Source organism: Rutidosis leptorrhynchoides, chromosome 5 (assembly GCF_046630445.1).
Source record: "Rutidosis leptorrhynchoides isolate AG116_Rl617_1_P2 chromosome 5, CSIRO_AGI_Rlap_v1, whole genome shotgun sequence".
Taxonomy (NCBI): Eukaryota; Viridiplantae; Streptophyta; class Magnoliopsida; order Asterales; family Asteraceae; genus Rutidosis; species Rutidosis leptorrhynchoides.
The window spans coordinates 389,437,200-389,458,602 of NC_092337.1; the positions used below are offsets into that span (position 1 = coordinate 389,437,200).

At 35.3% G+C, this 21,403-nt stretch overlaps 1 protein-coding gene across 1 annotated transcript in view; it reads left to right on the forward strand.

The window, feature by feature from the left end:
- Positions 1–21,403, forward strand: part of LOC139849809 (uncharacterized) — a 30,444-nt gene that overhangs the window by 1,723 nt on the left and 7,318 nt on the right. The window lies entirely within an intron of this gene.

Below are 21,403 nucleotides of genomic sequence, written 5' to 3' on the forward strand. Positions count from 1 at the left end.
AGACGCTCCATGTATGCATATATACTCGACATCCAATGCAAGTATCAAAATAATGAGCGGAAGCATGTATCATGTATCGTTCAAGGACCTGAGAAAAACATAGAAATCTGTCAACGAAAACGTTGGTGAAATCATAGGTTTAAGTAAGTAAGTACAAGTGAACCACAAGATTTGCATCAATGAAATAATAGTAATACATTCCAAAAGTTTGTTTCACGAGCACCCAATTATCAATGCTTAACATTTCCTTCCATTGAACCCCATCACTTAGTGCTAGAACATACACTGTTTCTCGAAAATATATTTCATTCGTAAACGGTAGCGAACCGTTTGAATGTGGGTTTGTCAAACCCATATGGATCCATACAACATAAGTTCTCGCTTACACCCGGCAAGTGTAACTAATGATAATCGAATTGAGGATTTTGTTCTAAACTCGTATGTAGAATGTTTGTTTTCCTGTACTTGTGTTCACTTAGTAAAAGAAATGTTTATGTTTTCTCATCCCAAATGTAAGTTCAAAAAGAGTAAGAGTGGGACTATGATCTCACCTTGAATGCACGAGTAGTAAAGTACTTCAACAAGTAAATGTGTGCAAAGAACAATGCTAGTCTTGACCTAAACAAATAGGTTGTATCAATAACGATAGTCACGATTGGTCAAAGATGTTCAATTAGTCCTATGGCTCGTTACGACTCGATTAATATAGCATGTGAATCAATTTGTCAAGTTTCATGCACGATACAAGTAGTTAAGTATGTTAGAACGATTGTATAATCGTTTGGTTAAGTTTGACTAAAAGTCAAACTTGGTCAAAGTCAAGTCAACGGGGTCGGGTCGGGTATCCGACAATTTTCCCAAGACGAGAAGTCATATAAGAGCCTAATAGTCAAGTTTCATGTTAAACGGAGTTTTAGTTAAGCGGAAACATTTTTGTGACATTTAAAAACAAAAGAGAGTGGCCTGGGGCTTTTGCGCGGCGCGCACCCAAGTGCAATTTCTGGTCAGAACTCAACCAAGAAGGCAAACATCTGGGATCTCTGATTCTGCGCGGCGCGCGGGTAAATGCGCGGCGCGCAATACCTGGGAATCATGCAGTTTGCAGAAAAAAATGGTCCAAGTCACGAACCAAAATACAATATAACACATTTCATGCACCGAAAACACTTAAAACGCATAACCTATATCATTAGAAAGGTAATTTGACAAGGAAAACAACTAAGCACATTTCATCAAGCAATTCATCACTAACAACAACCAAAAACCACATTAAACGTTCATAATCAAAGTTTCAAGTTCTAAAACGCATTTTATGATTCGGGCAACCAATTTACATGTATGATATGCCGTTTCGAAGGTAATCATACACACATTGCAACAAAATTCTTATCTACAATATTTCATAGCATTTGGTGCATCAAAAGTTCATCTAAAGCTTATCAAACCCTAATCCAAGTTCACAAAATCACTAATCATGTTCTTGGAGTTTCCTTAATCAACCTATACATCAAAACGAAGCTAATGATACTAGTAACACTTTTAAAACATGCACTTTAACAATCTAACAACATTTGATCATTCAAAATCAAAGATTTAGCAAGCAAATTTTCATAATGAACTAGTTACACCAAAAACAACGAATCGAGCATACAAATTACATACACGACATCACGATGAGCCATAGACACTAATTAACAACTTTATAAGTCAAGAACACGAATTTAAAGAAATCTAGAGTTTTAGAAATGTTACCCAAACTTGATGATATTGGTATCAAAATGTAGAGGATGAAGAGAGGATCACAAATATGTAGTTTATTTTGTTGTAAGCCTCCTAGATCGAATTTAGATGATGATTGAATGAATTTGGTAAATGGGTGTGTGTTCTTGCTAGAGAGAAAGAGAGAGAGATGGAGATGATAATGAATGGGTGAAAGGGGTTTGACCCTTTGACCTAGTCAAGGGTTTGATCCCTTGTCAAGTTTAGTCCCTCAACTTTCGTTCGGGTGCGGGAATTACCTAAACGAGATAATTTAAAACGCGTATCAACGGGAGATGTTATAAACATATAACGGACTTTATATTAGTATAACGGAAAAGTAAATGGAAAAAGGCGGGATGTTACATTACCTACTCCTTAAAAGAAATTTCGTCCCGAAATTTAAGTAGGCGTAGTAGTCGTTGTTTCTTCCTCGAGATCTTGCGTTTCCGAATTCACGAATAGATGAGGATACTTCCTTTGCATTTGATCTTGTCTTTCCCAAGTAAACTCGGGTCCTCTTTTGGCATTCCAACGAACCTTGACAATCGGGATTCGGCTTTGTTTCAATGTCTTGACGGAGGTGTCCACAATTTCAACCGGTTCCTCCACAAAATGAAGTTTATCATCAATAGTAAGTTCTTCGAGAGGGATGACGATATCGGGTTCGGCAAGACACTTTTTCAAGTTAGATACATGGAAGGTAGGATGAACGGAGTTCAATTGAGGCGGAAGATCTAAACGATAAGCAACGGTTCCAATACGCTCCAAGATTTCGAAAGGACCAATATACCGCGGATTTAGCTTCCCGCGTTTCCCAAAACGGATTACACCCTTCCAAGGTGCGACTTTTAACATTACTCGGTCACCGACTTGAAATTCAAGATCGTTGCGTCGTTTGTCGGTATAGCTCTTTTGACGACTTCGGGCCGTCCTAAGCCTATCTCGGATTTGAACGATTTTCTCGGTGGTTTCGTGAATGAGTTCGGGTCCGGTGATTTGCACGTCGCCTACCTCGGCCCAACAAAGAGGTGAACGACATTTGCGGCCATATAGCGCTTCAAAAGGTGCGGCTTTAATACTCGCGTGATAACTATTGTTGTAAGAGAACTCGGCGAGAGGTAAGTGCTTGTCCCAAGCTTTTCCGAAATCAACCACGCAAACTCGTAACATGTCCTCTAAGGTTTGAATTGTACGTTCGCTTTGTCCATCGGTTTGAGGATGATATGCGGTGCTCATGTCTAAACGCGTTCCCAACGCTTCTTGCAATGTACGCCAAAATCTAGAAACGAAACGGCCATCTCGGTCGGAGATAATCGATAATGGTACACCGTGTCGGGCTACGATCTCCTTAATGTAAAGTTGTGCAAGTTTCTCCATTTTGTCCGTTTCTTTCATGGCAAGGAAGTGTGCGGATTTGGTGAGACGGTCAACAATAACCCAAATGGTATCATAACCGCCCGTCGTTTTTGGTAGCTTGGTGATAAAATCCATCGTTATCCTTTCCCACTTCCATTGCGGGATCTCGGGTTGTTGAAGTAGTCCGGACGGTCTTTGGTGTTCGGCTTTGACTTTGGAACATGTCAAACACTTGGAAACATAAGTAGCTACGTCCCTTTTGATGTTCGGCCACCAATATAGTTGTTTAAGGCCGTGGTACATCTTATTGGCACCGGGGTGAATCGAGTATCGTGACTTATGGGCTTCATCTAAAATAAGGCTTCGTAGATCCCCATAACTAGGCACCCAAATTCTTCCGGCGAAATATCGGAGTCCGGTTTCTTTAACTTCGAATCGAGAGGTGAGGACGTTCAAGTGTTCGAGAGAGATGTTTTCATCCTTGAGAGCCTCATCTTGGGCTACCCGAATTTGGCTATTAAGGTTGGTGTGAATGGTGATGTTTAAAGCTCGGACACGGAGAGGCACCGCTCTTTCTTTTCGACTTAAGGCATCGGCTACTACATTTGCCTTCCCGGGATGGTAACGAAGCTCGCAATCGTAATCGTTTAAGGTTTCAATCCACCTTCGTTGTCTCATGTTTAGTTGCTTTTGATCGAAAATGTGTTGAAGGCTTTTGTGATCGGTGAAGATAGTACTCTTGGTTCCATAAAGATAGTGTCTCCACATTTTAAGTGCAAAGACAACGGCTCCGAGTTCGAGATCATGTGTCGTATAGTTTCGTTCATGAATTTTGAGTTGTCGAGAAGCATAAGCAATGACTTTCGTTCGTTGCATCAATACACACCCAAAACCATGTTTTGAGGCATCGCAATATACAACAAAGTCATCATTGCCTTCGGGAAGTGACAAGATAGGAGCGGTGGTTAGCTTCGTTTTCAAGATTTGGAATGCGGATTCATGTTCGGTCGCCCAAATGAATTTCTTTCCCTTGTGAGTCAATGCGGTTAGAGGACGTGCAACCAAAGAGAAATTTTCGATGAATCTACGATAGTACCCGGCGAGACCCAAAAATTGACGAATGTGAGTAGGAGTAGTAGGAGTCTCCCATTTGCTAATGGCTTCGATTTTCGTTGGATCGACTTTAATACCTTGGTCACTTACAACATGACCAAGAAATTGAACTTCCTTTAACCAAAATTCACACTTGGAGAATTTGGCATAGAGTTGTTCTTGTCTTAAAAGTTCAAGCACAAGTCGGAGATGTTGTTCGTGCTCTTCTTCATTTTTAGAATAGATCAATATGTCATCGATGAACACAATAACGAATTTATCGAGATACGGTTTGCACACGCGGTTCATAAGATCCATGAACACCACCGGTGCGTTAGTGAGACCAAATGGCATGACAAGGAATTCATAACTACCATAACGAGTTCGGAAAGCGGTTTTGGAGACATCTTCTGAGACGACCCGACCCAATCCATAGGGACGAATACAACAACATATGATTACATCGCGAGGTACTTGACCTCTAAATGATACATTTTACAAACATTGCATTCTTTTCAAAAGACAAACTTTCATTTACATCGAAAATTAACAGGCATGCATACCATTTCATAATATCCAAACTATAAATGACCTAATCTGTCATTTATTTGATAATAATCTCTAATGAACTTCAACGACTCGAATGCAACGTCTTTGAAAATATGTCATGAATGACTCCAAGTAATGTCCTTAAAATGAGCTAATGCACAGCGGAAGATTTCTTTAACACCTGAGAATAAACATGCTTTAAAGTGTCAACCAAAAGGTTGGTGAGTTCATTAGTTTATCATAATCATTTATTTCCATCATTTTAATAGACCACAAGAATTTCATTTCCAGTTCTCATAAATATACGTCCCATGCATAGAGACAAAAATAATCATTCATATGGTGAATACCTGGTAACCGACATTAACTAGATACATATAAGAATATCCCCTATCATTCCGGGATCCTCCTTCGGACATGATATAAATTTCGAAGTACTAAAGCATCCGGTACTTTGGATGGGGTTTGTTAGGCCCAATAGATCTATCTTTAGGATTCGCGTCAATTAGGGTGTCTGTTCCCTAATTCTTAGATTACTAGACTTTAATAAAAAGGGGCATATTCGATTTCGATAATTCAACCATAGAATGTAGTTTCAATTACTTGTGTCTATTTTGTCAAACATTTATAAAAGCGCATGTATTCTCAGTCCCAAAAATATAAAGGGTAAAAAGGCAAATGAAACTCACGCATATAAATATTGTAAAACAGTTAATAAAACATTTGCATGTATTCTCAGCCCAAAAACGTAAAGAGTAAAAAGGGAAAATGAAACTCACCATACTGTATTTTGTAGTAAAAATACATATAACATCATTGAACAAGTGTAGGGTTGGCCTTGGATTCACGAACCTATATTAATTATATATATTTATATGACGGTCAATATTTGTCTAACAATTTAGGCCAAGTCATAGTGTACCACAATCCTAATGCTCGAGTCTGACTCAACAGCATAGTAACATGTTATATTACCCATGCTCAGTTAAAATTCTAGTAAAAGGTGACGTGTGAAACAACGTATCACAATTGGTTTCATAATCATAAAATAGTATTTTAGTTTTTATAGAAAGTCAATACTAAAATATTAACTGAAAAGTTAACGGAAAAGTCAAAATTCAAGGTCAAAAGTCAAAGGTTAAAGTAAAAACGAGGTCGCATGCAAAAATACAATAACTTATACAAAAAATGAATTTTCGGTCAAACATGCCTAAACGGCTTTTAGAAAAATTATCGGAGCTCTGATTGATAAACGGCCAAAGATAAAAGTTACACATTACCAAAAAGATTAAGCATAAATTTTACAGAAGTAAACTAAACCTAGACAACTCGTAGTTGCCAACGCGGTTTTGGCGTTTCAAAGTTAATTTTTCAGCTTTAATAAATTTACAAAAGTGACCGAGTAGCCTACTTTGGAGATTTTTAGAAAATTCCTCGAAACTCGGATTGACAAACGGACAAAGCCTGCAAATTCTAGTTACCACAAAGATATAACATGATTTTTGGCAAAAGTAAACACACATCAGGCCGACCATGACAACTGATACAACACTGACATTTTTAATAAAAAGTTTCAGCTCTTTTCAGAATTTTAAAATGTGACCAAACAGTCAACTTTGACGATTTTTAGAAAAATCGTCGAGACTCAAATTGACAACCGGCCAGAGTCGTTTGCTAGACCTTACAGCAAAGAATTCAGTGGTATTTTTTCTTAAATCTGAAACAACGCAGATCAGCGAGAATTTCAGTTCCCTTTTCGACATTTTTTCAAAATTTGCAAAACTTCTTTTGTCCATAACTTGACAACCGTTCAACGAAACGAGACGTGCTTTATATGAAAATTCATCTACTCGACGAGTAGAATCTAAATAACCACTTTTTATTACCCAGAAAATTAGTTCACTAATTATCATTAGCAATCTTAATTACGAAATTAATTGTTAAATTCATAACTTTCTAACCGTTCATCGAATTCATTCGATATCTAAATGAAAAGTTCTTAATTTTTCGCTAGCTTTCTAATGACATGCATATCTTATACCTTATTTCATCCCTAGTATAACAACCTTTAAGATTCAACATAACCTATCTAAGGGCAATATCAAATATACAAGCATGCATAATTTTATTTTCTCGAGCACTAGTCAGGGATACACTATTGATAAATAAAAGTTAAGTTATGAGTGCTCACGTATCAATATTGAGGTTCAATATTGTAGGAAAGGTACGTAGACGCAACGGAGATGACAAACACTAAATTGACCTCACGGGCATACCCATGAACCATACCCATCACCTCCATAGCCATAACTCATAATTTCCTTAGCCCTATCCTACTCATAAAACTTGTCTTGAAATGACCCGCTCATGACCTCGTCGTAATATTTTATGTATAATACTAATAATATCACTCCTAATAATACTAATACTAATAATAATAAGATTAATAATCTTAATATTAATAATAATAATAATAATAATAATAATAAATATATATATATATATTTATGTGATTGATCGAGTGTGAAGAATGAAATATAAAACGCGATTCGTTCCATTTATAAGCAATTAGGGATGATGTTATTACTTCATGCATTCACATGACACTATAACACAGCTGGTATCCATGTAAACTACTTGCCGACACACGTTTTTTTTAACATTACACACGTACACTTTATATGTACTTATATATATTATTTAATATTTATTATATTTAATCTTTAGAATTAATTAAATATTATATTATATTTACGCTCATGGTAAAAATATAATTTTTACAAAAATGACACCGTCGTGGTCTCACGACTCATGTACCACTTTCAGTTTTTCGGGCGCACTTTCGTACGTTTAGAAAACTAGCCTTTTACGTTACGCGACGTGTACCTTTATCAAAAATTTGACTTACTCATCAATAAATTACCTTATAAAAAATGTAACTTATAAAATTGAGCGTTGTGGTCATTTACTTTTATAAATAAGTGACTCGTTGTTTATCAAAATATTTTATTTTAAATTAAACGTTTCGTGACATGTACCTTTATTATTAACTAGACTTAAATTAATTAAAAACTAACCCATTCAAAGTGTAACTTAATCTTTTGAGTATTTTGGTCATTTCCTTTTATAACTAATAGTCTCGTTATTTATCGAAACATTTTTAATAACATTAGTTTAAATCAAAACGTTTTATGACTAACTTGGTATTATAAATTTATCACTTCGAAAAATATATATATATATATATTTTCATTTAAAAATATTAACTCGTACGTATCGTTTATAATGGAAATATTAATGTGATAATATAATATTTAGTTTTTCACAACTGACAGTAGTTCTAAGTTTATTTTAAATTCGTTAGAAAATCCTTTTAACACGTTCTGTTTATACTTCAAACCTAATTTGATATAATTTCATATATGCGCCAACGTCTAGCTTAATTTCTTTACACTTTCTTAATATCTAATGAATCAAATAATCCGATTCTCTTATATCGCAAATCGTTTTCGTTCGTATGGAAAATAGATCAATTAAATGTTAGGATATTCAATCCTCCACCAATTTCTGTCTAATCCTTAATAATAACACTTTTGTTTTTACATGTAACCACTTTTCCAAATATTCCGAATACCGTTAAAAGTAAGGGTTTCCTAATTCAAAGTGGACCTCATACAAAGACTCATTATCATAATTCAATGTATCTGATAACTCAATCATTTGATATTATCTTTTAATCTCGTCGATAAACTTACATCGAACAAATACGTTTACGTAAAGTTTTATCCATTCAGTACCTTAATAACCTTTCCCAGTTCATAACATAGATCTCATAACCTATATTCATATCAACTAATCCGTTCAATGTTTTATAATATATGTCAATCTAATAAGCACACATGTATATATATATATATATATATATATATATATATATATATATATATATATATATATATATATATATATATATATATATATATATATATATATATATATATATATATTTACACGTAATTGTTCGTGAATCGTTTGGCATGGTCAAAAGGTATTTGATTACATGAATATAGTTTCAAAACATTCAAGACTCAACATTACCGATTTTTGCTTATCGTGTCGGATATATATAAAGGTTAAAGTTTAAATTTGTTCGGAAATCTCCGGGTCATCACAGTACCTACCCGTTAAAAGAAATTTCGTCCCGAAATTTGATAGAGGTTGTCATGGCTAACAGTAAGAGTGTTTTCATGACGTATATGAACTGATAATTAGGGTTTTATCATCATTGATTAATATAGATAAAATGATTTGTTTTTGTGAAGAGCACGAATGAAGCTATCACTTAAGAGTGAAAATGAATAAAAGTAAGTTTGACTTAACCGGTGACGTAGTCAAGATTGATTTCCGGAATTTAAGGAATTTAGAAGAAATCTTCATATTAAGATTTGATTCTTCGGCGATTTAGGAAATCAGGATCTTCTTTGAGTAAATGTAATAATCTGTTCCGATTGCTCTGTCGGATATTTTTCTATAAATCTACCCCCGTTGTTTCCTTACAACTCACACCTTCTATTCTTTCTCCTCAGTTCATACTTTAAAACATTCGTCAATATGCTCCATCCCATTCTGATCCTTGATATACTCTTAATTTTTACATCTGTCATCCTTCTCTTTCCTCTACCACCGGAAGATTTTATTTACTTCTACTATTATCTTGGGGTTATAGTGTTATTAATTTTCCCGTACCTTTACGTGGCAATACGTATTGATATGCACGGTTTGTAGCTTCTGGGTGGTTGTTGGGTTTTATACCTTCCCTTATATTTCGATGTCCCTGCTTCTGTCTTCTATAGTCATCGTCATCCCCAGTTAATGCTTTCTTCTATTTACTGCGGTTCATACTCTTAATTTCTATTTCGGAGCTTTGTCCTTTCGTTTCTTCTTCTTGCGATTAAATAGCTCTTGTAATGGTCCAGAATTCGTAGGTATGGATTTCAGAATGAACACAGTAATTGTTCTAAGAAGGATAGGGTAATGGTAAATCCTGATTTGTTAAATTACCAGAATACCCTAAAAAGGACCGAATCATCAAGAAATATTTTCTTGATATATTTAGAGATTAGATAGAATGTAAGAGTCGTGTAAATGGTACATGATGACGGTATGTCCTGTGAATCATCACATCCATTAGAAACTCAGTATGAATTACTGTAATATAATGACGTTGATCAAGTGTCATTATATTATACTAACTCATGCATCAGTTCCCAACACTACTTCAAAAACATTCATATTCGAATTTTTCAGAATTTAGAAACTAACACGGTTTCTTTTATGTTGCAGATATTACGGAGAGATAAATGATACTTGATAAGAATAGTTGTGAAAATATCTCCAAAGATATGGAGAATATGTATAATGGAAGATACGAAGATATCTTATAACATTTAAGATATGATGATGATGAAGAATATCTGTCTGTGAAGGTTTAGAATAAGAAGTAAGGTGTTTGCTAAAGAGTTCAGCAGGCACTGAATCATTTGGATCCTTTGAAGGCAGATTTAGTCTCTGTGATTTGTCCACGGCTTCCTTCATACTTTGCTCAATCCGTTTTTCAGTACCAAATCCTTTCTTTTTCTGAGCTTTACCATCTCACTATCTTTTATCATCAAACTTTTGACCGTTTAAACCATCTACAATTTTTATGTTTCCTCTGCATTTAATGCTAATATCTGAATCTTTGGTTAGCAATCTGAGGTGGGTTCAGAAGAATCGTGTTTTAGATGATTAAACACTGGTGGTAATAGAGTGGAATATGAAAGATTCCCCAGTAATAATGACGAAAGGGCAACGTATCTATCAAGGTTATAATAAGACTGGTCCGACTGAAAAATCGAAGTTGACTTGCTGGAGCTGTGACAAAATTGGCTACTTTGAAAAGGAATCGAAATGTTGTTTTTGCTAGAAGAATTCGATGCAGGTACATGTTAGATTATGACTTTGGTTTCGAGAGTTTTTCAGGTACAAAACTTCGGATAACGTGTGGTTGGATCATCATCTCAATTGTTTATTATTTGATGTGTCTTCTAGAATTTCGAAGGGATTTAATTGCAGATTGTCATAGGCAATATCCAAATGATTTTTCATATCCATCTTGTGTGTTACGATTAAAAGTGATGTTCTATCACAGTTTTGAAGTCAAAGTATAGCTTTGAAAAATGTAAAGATCTAAGAGTGATGATTTTGGTTGTATCTCGAGTTGAATTCTGAAATTCCCAAAATCAGAATATGTAATTAGATTCGAATGAGTATGGTTGTTTTGATTTCTATAGAAGAATGTATATTGATTTAGTTGATGATTATTGAATCAGAATTGAAGAATGTAACATATTAATTGTGATTTTATATATCTCTCGAGTATTACCTACCCGTTAAAAAAAAAAATTTCACAAATAATATTTTGAACAAGAATTCTCATTACAACCTTTATGAAAATATATGTGGGTATATTTTCTTCAGATGTAATACAGATTCAATGAGTTAATATCATACTAAGCTCATTTGATTTTCGGATTGAATTAGAAATGAATTTTCTCTAAAACATTAGAGATTACATAATCTTTGCGGAGTATTTCACTAATGTAATCAATGCTTCAATATTTATATGTATTTCCTTAGTGAATCATGCTGATGCTCATAGAACTCTTGCTAACTTCGCAAGATACGAATATTGTTTTCCCGTAAATTTCGGGTATATCGAAGATGAAAGTGTATAATCAAACATGTTATTGAATGATACACTTGATTTATTATGAACCGGAGTTCATTAGATTGAAACAGAGATTGTGGTTAACGATGATTAAGTTGTTAATGAAGGATGTACATCATAAGATATTAGTAATATGAATTTAAACGAGTAGTATCTACTCTTTTTCAATTCATACTTAATAGCTTAGTACAAAAAGATTTATTATAATTCCAGAATTCATATATATAAAACATATAATAATTCTTCAGAAGGAATGAGTTAATACTATATAACTCGTTGATACAACATATTCGTTGTTGATTGGTAACGATTTTCACAGTGATTCTTGAACTGATGGGATTTGTGATGTCATAGGTGTTGCTGATTCTGACGATGCTGACGTTACTGACTATACTGGTGATGCTAACGGTATTGTTGCTGCTGATGATACTTCCGGTAATTGCCATTGATGCTTGTATAACAAGTAAATCGCTCACCATCCTTGTTAGGGTTTCGATTCTTCCTTGACTCATTTTGGTTCACTCATCTGATTTAGGGTTAGGGTGGAAATAGATAATCTATAAGACTTTAGAGATTACATAATCGCCGTAGAATATTCCTCAGATGAAGTTATGAATCAATACTTCATCGTTTGTTGTTGTTGGTACTCCTTGGTATCTATGATGCGTGTGATGTTGATATCCGAGGTATAGATTATGATGTTGAGGCGTGTGATGCGAATGTGATTGTTGATGATGGTAATGGTGCTGTTGGTGTTAATGATGATGATACCGTTGATGCCGGTGATGCTGCTGATGTCTAGAGTATTGAGGTTTGCGATGTTGATGTTATTGGCGGTACTGATTATGCTGCCAGTGCTGCTGATGGTGTTTGTAATCCTTGCACCATAAGCTCCAAAGCCGTCACGCGTGCACGAAGTTCGTTAACTTCTGCTAGTACACCGGGATGATTGTCGGTTGGGACGAGCGGATAAATAAAATCTAGGATTTGATGTAGGATATAATCGTGACGAGATACTCTGGAAATGAGAGAGAAAATGGTTTCACGAACAGGTTCGCCGGTAAGTGCTTCAGGTTCATCGCCAATAGGGCAATTTGGTGGGTGGAAAGGATCACCTTCTTCTTGTCTCCAATAATTGAGGAGGCTACGAACCCATCCCTATTTCATCCAGAATAGATGATGGCTGATTGGTTGATCCATTCCGGTAACACTGTTTTCGGAGCTTGAGTGAAATTCCATATCGGCATAACTGTCGGAATCTCAGGAGTTCGAACTGGTTGAGGGATCCATCTCGTTTGATCAGGGAAATGAATTTTTTTTGTATGGAATAGATTATAGGAGTTAGATTTGATATTATTCAATACATAATTTACATATGTATATATAATACCAAAATCCCATAAATTACGGAGGAATCTTTGAAAAATGACAGTCAAAGTTCACAGTAATAGATATGCTAAGACAAGAATTCGTCTATACACTATTACGTAATAAATGCAGGAAAACGCGTCTAGTCTTAAGGATGATAAGTAAGTGATTTTTGACACAAATGATAAGCAAAAACTTTTGACATGCAGACACGGTCGAAGTCCAGACTCACTAATGTATCCTAAAGACTTATCAGTTAGACACACTAATGCAGACCTGGTTCGCTAAGACCACCGCTCTGATACCACATGAGACGACCCGACCCAATCCATAGGGACGAATACAACAACATATGATTACATCGCGAGGTACTTGACCTCTAAATGATACATTTTACAAACATTGCATTCTTTTCAAAAGACAAACTTTCATTTACATCGAAAATTAACAGGCATGCATACCATTTCATAATATCCAAACTATAAATGACCTAATCTGTCATTTATTTGATAATAATCTCTAATGAACTTCAACGACTCGAATGCAACGTCTTTGAAAATATGTCATGAATGACTCCAAGTAATGTCCTTAAAATGAGCTAATGCACAGCGGAAGATTTCTTTAACACCTGAGAATAAACATGCTTTAAAGTGTCAACCAAAAGGTTGGTGAGTTCATTAGTTTATCATAATCATTTATTTCCATCATTTTAATAGACCACAAGAATTTCATTTCCAGTTCTCATAAATATACGTCCCATGCATAGAGACAAAAATAATCATTCATATGGTGAATACCTGGTAACCGACATTAACTAGATACATATAAGAATATCCCCTATCATTCCGGGATCCTCCTTCGGACATGATATAAATTTCGAAGTACTAAAGCATCCGGTACTTTGGATGGGGTTTGTTAGGCCCAATAGATCTATCTTTAGGATTCGCGTCAATTAGGGTGTCTGTTCCCTAATTCTTAGATTACCAGACTTTAATAAAAAGGGGCATATTCGATTTCGATAATTCAACCATAGAATGTAGTTTCAATTACTTGTGTCTATTTTGTCAAACATTTATAAAAGCGCATGTATTCTCAGTCCCAAAAATATAAAGGGTAAAAAGGCAAATGAAACTCACGCATATAAATATTGTAAAACAGTTAATAAAACATTTGCATGTATTCTCAGCCCAAAAATGTAAAGAGTAAAAAGGGAAAATGAAACTCACCATACTGTATTTTGTAGTAAAAATACATATAACATCATTGAACAAGTGTAGGGTTGGCCTTAGATTTACGAACCTATATTAATTATATATATTTATATGACGGTCAATATTTGTCTAACAATTTAGGCCAAGTCATAGTGTACCACAATCCTAATGCTCGAGTCTGACTCAACAGTATAGTAACATGTTATATTACCCATGCTCAGTTAAAATTCTAGTAAAAGGTGACGTGTGAAACAACGTATCACAATTGGTTTCATAATCATAAAATAGTATTTTAGTTTTTATAGAAAGTCAATACAAAAATATTAACTGAAAAGTTAACGGAAAAGTCAAAATTCAAGGTCAAAAGTCAAAGGTTAAAGTAAAAACGAGGTCGCATGCAAAAATACAATAACTTATACAAAAAATGAATTTTCGGTCAAACATGCCTAAACGGCCTTTAGAAAAATTATCGGAGCTCTGATTGATAAACGGCCAAAGATAAAAGTTACACATTACCAAAAAGATTAAGCATAAATTTTACAGAAGTAAACTAAACCTAGACAACTCGTAGTTGCCAACGCGGTTTTGGCGTTTCAAAGTTAATTTTTCAGCTTTAATAAATTTACAAAAGTGACCGAGTAGCCTACTTTGGAGATTTTTAGAAAATTCCTCGAAACTCGGATTGACAAACGGACAAAGCTTGCAAATTCTAGTTACCACAAAGATATAACATGATTTTTGGCAAAAGTAAACACACATCAGGCCGACCATGACAACTGATACAACACTGACATTTTTAATAAAAAGTTTCAGCTCTTTTCAGAATTTTAAAATGTGACCAAACAGTCAACTTTGACGATTTTTAGAAAAATCGTCGAGACTCAAATTGACAACCGGCCAGAGTCGTTTGCTAGACCTTACAGCAAAGAATTCAGTGGTATTTTTTCTTAAATCTGAAACAACGCAGATCAGCGAGAATTTCAGTTCCCTTTTCGACATTTTTTCAAAATTTGCAAAACTTCTTTTGTCCATAACTTGACAACCGTTCAACGAAACGAGACGTGCTTTATATGAAAATTCATCTACTCGACGAGTAGAATCTAAATAACCACTTTTTATTACCCAGAAAATTAGTTCACTAATTATCATTAGCAATCTTAATTACGAAATTAATTGTTAAATTCATAACTTTCTAACCGTTCATCGAATTCATTCGATATCTAAATGAAAAGTTCTTAATTTTTCGCTAGCTTTCTAATGACATGCATATCTTATACCTTATTTCATCCCTAGTATAACAACCTTTAAGATTCAACATAACCTATCTAAGGGCAATATCAAATATACAAGCATGCATAATTTTATTTTCTCGAGCACTAGTCAGGGATACACTATTGATAAATAAAAGTTAAGTTATGAGTGCTCACGTATCAATATTGAGGTTCAATATTGTAGGAAAGGTACGTAGACGCAACGGAGATGACAAACACTAAATTGACCTCACGGGCATACCCATGAACCATACCCATCACCTCCATAGCCATAACTCATAATTTCCTTAGCCCTATCCTACTCATAAAACTTGTCTTGAAATGACCCGCTCATGACCTCGTCGTAATATTTTATGTATAATACTAATAATATCACTCCTAATAATACTAATACTAATAATAATAAGATTAATAATCTTAATATTAATAATAATAATAATAATAATAATAAATATATATATATATATATTTATGTGATTGATCGAGTGTGAAGAATGAAATATAAAACGCGATTCGTTCCATTTATAAGCAATTAGGGATGATGTTATTACTTCATGCATTCACATGACACTATAACACAGCTGGTATCCATGTAAACTACTTGCCGACACACGTTTTTTTTAACATTACACACGTACACTTTATATGTACTTATATATATTATTTAATATTTATTATATTTAATCTTTAGAATTAATTAAATATTATATTATATTTACGCTCATGGTAAAAATATAATTTTTACAAAAATGACACCGTCGTGGTCTCACGACTCATGTACCACTTTCAGTTTTTCGGGCGCACTTTCGTACGTTTAGAAAACTAGCCTTTTACGTTACGCGACGTGTACCTTTATCAAAAATTTGACTTACTCATCAATAAATTACCTTATAAAAAATGTAACTTATAAAATTGAGCGTTGTGGTCATTTACTTTTATAAATAAGTGACTCGTTGTTTATCAAAATATTTTATTTTAAATTAAACGTTTCGTGACATGTACCTTTATTATTAACTAGACTTAAATTAATTAAAAACTAACCCATTCAAAGTGTAACTTAATCTTTTGAGTATTTTGGTCATTTCCTTTTATAACTAATAGTCTCGTTATTTATCGAAACATTTTTAATAACATTAGTTTAAATCAAAACGTTTTATGACTAACTTGGTATTATAAATTTATCACTTCGAAAAATATATATATATATATTTTCATTTAAAAATATTAACTCGTACGTATCGTGTATAATGGAAATATTAATGTGATAATATAATATTTAGTTTTTCACAACTGACAGTAGTTCTAAGTTTATTTTAAATTCGTTAGAAAATCCTTTTAACACGTTCTGTTTATACTTCAAACCTAATTTGATATAATTTCATATATGCGCCAACGTCTAGCTTAATTTCTTTACACTTTCTTAATATCTAATGAATCAAATAATCCGATTCTCTTATATCGCAAATCGTTTTCGTTCGTATGGAAAATAGATCAATTAAATGTTAGGATATTCAATCCTCCACCAATTTCTGTCTAATCCTTAATAATAACACTTTTGTTTTTACATGTAACCACTTTTCCAAATATTCCGAATACCGTTAAAAGTAAGGGTTTCCTAATTCAAAGTGGACCTCATACAAAGACTCATTATCATAATTCAATGTATCTGATAACTCAATCATTTGATATTATCTTTTAATCTCGTCGATAAACTTACATCGAACAAATACGTTTACGTAAAGTTTTATCCATTCAGTACCTTAATAACCTTTCCCAGTTCATAACATAGATCTCATAACCTATATTCATATCAACTAATCCGTTCAATGTTTTATAATATATGTCAATCTAATAAGCACACATGTATATATATATATATATATATATATATATATATATATATATATATATATATATATATATATATATATATATATATATATTTACACGTAATTGTTCGTGAATCGTTTGGCATGGTCAAAAGGTATTTGATTACATGAATATAGTTTCAAAACATTCAAGACTCAACATTACCGATTTTTGCTTATCGTGTCGGATATATATAAAGGTTAAAGTTTAAATTTGTTCGGAAATCTCCGGGTCATCACATCTTCCCCCTTAACCCTCAATTGATGATAACCCGAGTGGAGATCGATTTTCGAATATACACAAGACCCTTGTAGTTGATCAAAGAGGTCATCGATGCGAGGAAGAGGATATCGGTTCTTAACCGTCAATTTATTTAGTTCACGATAATCAATGCACATTCGTAGGGATCCGTCTTTCTTTTTAACAAACAAAATCGGAGCGCCCCAAGGTGAATGGCTAGGTTGGATAAAACCTCGATCAAGTAGTTCTTGGATTTGACTTTGCAATTCTTGCATTTCAGATGGAGCGAGTCTATATGGTGCACGTGCTACGGGTGCGGCTCCCGGAATAAGATCGATTTGGAATTCAACCGGTCGATGAGGCGGAAGACCCGGCAATTCGTTGGGAAATACATCGGAATAGTCACTAACAATTGGCACATCATCGATGTGCTTCTCATCGGACTCGACTTTCTTAACGTGAGCAAGGATCGCAAAACAACCCTTACGGAGTAGTTTTCTAACTTTAACACACGAAACGAGGTTGAGTCCGGTGCAACTCTTATCGCCATAGACGATCAAAGGTTCACCATTCTCGATAGGAATTCGGATTGCGTTAAGATCACAAAGAATGTGAGATTTCGTTTTGACTAACCAATTCATACCGATTATTACATCAAAGCTTCCTAGTTCCATGGGTATCAAATCAATTTCAAATTCCTTACCCAAAATGTTAATCGTACACCCCCGGTAATATGTGTCAGCACTTAATAGTTTCCCGTTAGCCACTTCAATGGTATAAGTGGTATCTAATGGAAGAGGTGGAGTGCTAAAAGAATGAGTCAAAGTCTTGGATACAAAGCATTTATCGGCACCTGAATCGAATAAGCAAGAGACATAAGAATTGTTGAGAAGAAACGTACCCGTGACTAGTTCAGTGTCATCCCGGGCTTCCTCGGTGTTGATGTTGAAAGCTCGGCCGCGCGTGTTGGGGTTATCTTTCTTCTTTGGGCATGCATTTCTATAATGACCTGTTTGACCACATTCCTAACAAGTGCCCGTCTTTGGTGCATTGGGCCACTTTCGAGCAACGGGAGTGGCACTTTTACAATCGTTGGCCTTATGACCAACTCCTTGGCACCGGTGGCAAATTAACTTGCCACATTCACCAAAGTGATGTTTGTTGCATTTGTTGCAAAGAGGTAGGTTCCCGGCATAACCCCTCTTGCCGTCGGAGGTGTAAGGCTTCTTAGCAAAGTTGTTGTTGCTTGATTGGGAGGGTTCCCACTTTCTTTTGTTGCCGCCCGATTTATCCTCGGCCTTAGGTGCCGGAACTACGATTTCGTCAACCGTTTCAATTAGTTGGCGAGCCATGTTCATAGCGGCTTGATGAGTAGTGGGTTTGGATGACATCACCCCTTGTTTGATGCTTTTTGGAAGACCGAGCATGTAGAGCTCAATCCTTTGAGATTCGGGGTTAACAAGATTAGGACACATCAAGGATAGTTCGGCGAAGCGTTGATTATAAGCTTTAAGATCGTTTCCGACCGCTTTCAAAGCTCTTAGTTCTTCCTCAAGCTTTCGGGTTTCTTCGCGCGGAAAATATTCAACAATCATCTTTTCCTTTAGATCGGCCCAAGAGAGGGCATGAGCTTCATCGGTACCCACCGATTGAACATAGGTGTTCCACCATGTTAGAGCAATTCCGGAGAAAGTGTGAGTGGAGTATTTGACCTTGTCTTGGTCCCGACAACCGCTTATGCTAAAGACGGCTTCCGTTTGCTCAAACCATCGGGTGAGCACGACCGGTCCCCCGGTTCCATCAAAAGTGTGAGGTTTGCACCCCATGAAAGCTTTATAGGAGCATCCCTCGTTTGAGTTTCCGGCTCCATTGTTGTTGTTGTTGTTGTTGTTGTTGTTGTTGTTGTTGTTGTTCCATCAAGTCACGAACCAAAATACAATATAACACATTTCATGCACCGAAAACACTTAAAACGCATAACCTATATCATTAGAAAGGTAATTTGACAAGGAAAACAACTAAGCACATTTCATCAAGCAATTCATCACTAACAACAACCAAAAACCGCATTAAACGTTCATAATCAAAGTTTCAAGTTCTAAAACGCATTTTATGATTCGGGCAACCAATTTACATGTATGATATGCCGTTTCGAAGGTAATCATACACACATTGCAACAAAATTCTTATCTACAATATTTCATAGCATTTGGTGCATCAAAAGTTCATCTAAAGCTTATCAAACCCTAATCCAAGTTCACAAAATCACTAATCATGTTCTTGGAGTTTCCTTAATCAACCTATACATCAAAACGAAGCTAATGATACTAGTAACACTTTTAAAACATGCACTTTAACAATCTAACAACATTTGATCATTCAAAATCAAAGATTTAGCAAGCAAATTTTCATAATGAACTAGTTACACCAAAAACAACGAATCGAGCATACAAATTACATACACGACATCACGATGAGCCATAGACACTAATTAACAACTTTATAAGTCAAGAACACGAATTTAAAGAAATCTAGAGTTTTAGAAATGTTACCCAAACTTGATGATATTGGTATCAAAATGTAGAGGATGAAGAGAGGATCACAAATATGTAGTTTATTTTGTTGTAAGCCTCCTAGATCGAATTTAGATGATGATTGAATGAATTTGGTAAATGGGTGTGTGTTCTTACTAGAGAGAAAGAGAGAGAGATGGAGATGATAATGAATGGGTGAAAGGGGTTTGACCCTTTGACCTAGTCAAGGGTTTGATCCCTTGTCAAGTTTAGTCCCTCAACTTTCGTTCGGGTGCGGGAATTACCTAAACGAGATAATTTAAAACGCGTATCAACGGGAGATGTTATAAACATATAACGGACTTTATATTAGTATAACGGAAAAGTAAATGGAAAAAGGCGGGATGTTACATTACCTACTCCTTAAAAGAAATTTCGTCCCGAAATTAAGTAGGCGTAGTAGTCGTTGTTTCTTCCTCGAGATCTTGCGTTTCCGAATTCACGAATAGATGAGGATACTTCCTTTGCATTTGATCTTGTCTTTCCCAAGTAAACTCGGGTCCTCTTTTGGCATTCCAACCAACCTTGACAATCGGGATTCGGCTTTGTTTCAATGTCTTGACGGAGGTGTCCACAATTTCAACCGGTTCCTCCACAAAATGAAGTTTATCATCAATAGTAAGTTCTTCGAGAGGGATGACGATATCGGGTTCGGCAAGACACTTTTTTAAGTTAGATACATGGAAGGTAGGATGAACGGAGTTCAATTGAGGCGGAAGATCTAAACGATAAGCAACGGTTCTAATACGCTCCAAGATTTCGAAAGGACCAATATACCGCGGATTTAGCTTCCCGCGTTTCCCAAAACGGATTACACCCTTCCAAGGTGCGACTTTTAACATTACTCGGTCACCGACTTGAAATTCAAGATCGTTGCGTCGTTTGTCGGTATAGCTCTTTTGACGACTTCGGGCCGTCCTAAGCCTATCTCGGATTTGAACGATTTTCTCGGTGGTTTCGTGAATGAGTTCGGGTCCGGTGATTTGCACGTCGCCTACCTCGGCCCAACAAAGAGGTGAACGACATTTGCGGCCATATAGCGCTTTAAAAGGTGCGGCTTTAATACTCGCGTGATAACTATTGTTGTAAGAGAACTCGGCGAGAGGTAAGTGCTTGTCCCAAGCTTTTCCGAAATCAACCACGCAAACTCGTAATATGTCCTCTAAGGTTTGAATTGTACGTTCGCTTTGTCCATCGGTTTGAGGATGATATGCGGTGCTCATGTCTAAACGCGTTCCCAACGCTTCTTGCAATGTACGCCAAAATCTAGAAACGAAACGGCCATCTCGATCAGAGATAATCGATAATGGTACACCGTGTCGGGCTACGATCTCCTTAATGTAA